The 439-nt window shown below is 48.3% G+C and overlaps 2 protein-coding genes across 2 annotated transcripts in view; one reads left to right on the top strand and one right to left on the bottom strand.

The window, feature by feature from the left end:
• The window catches only part of mRF1 (mitochondrial translation release factor 1), an 11,050-nt gene that overhangs the window by 1,866 nt on the left and 8,745 nt on the right, over positions 1 to 439 (bottom strand). The window lies entirely within an intron of this gene.
• stj (voltage-dependent calcium channel subunit straightjacket) overlaps positions 1 to 439 on the top strand; it is a 32,081-nt gene that overhangs the window by 25,943 nt on the left and 5,699 nt on the right. The window lies entirely within an intron of this gene.

The following is a 439-nucleotide window of genomic DNA, read 5'->3' as shown; positions in this document are numbered from 1 at the left end:
AAGCCCAATGTCCACGATACTAGAAATCGGTCCGAGATCTCGGACAGAGAAAAAATTAACAAATCACATTTGAACAATTTGATCACATGACCATTGCGATTGGTCAATTCTCTCTTCATCCGAGGTTTCGGACCGATTTCTAGCATCGTGGACACAAGGCTTTATGCAAGAGTCTGTGCTCCCCGCTTAAAGCTGGAAACACAATAGACACAGGCAATAGGGGGGTGATCCCGATTGACCACGGCTCGATTGGACATCACCAATCACAGCGACCAGTGCTTAGGAGCTTTGTAGTCTAAAGCACTGTGAGTGGCTCGTGTCCAATTGAGCCGTGTCCAACTGGGTGCCACCCGGCAATAGGCACAGGCAACAGGGAATAACGAGCCGTCCAATCAAAGCTTTGGAGTATAATAGCGTATTCGATTACTGACTCGACCCG

This window comes from Trachymyrmex cornetzi, unplaced genomic scaffold (assembly GCF_001594075.2).
Source record: "Trachymyrmex cornetzi isolate Tcor2-1 unplaced genomic scaffold, Tcor1.1 scaffold247, whole genome shotgun sequence".
NCBI classification, from domain to species: Eukaryota; Metazoa; Arthropoda; class Insecta; order Hymenoptera; family Formicidae; genus Trachymyrmex; species Trachymyrmex cornetzi.
The sequence above is the reverse complement of the archived record's forward strand: the minus strand, read 5'-3'. Positions and strand labels throughout refer to the sequence as shown.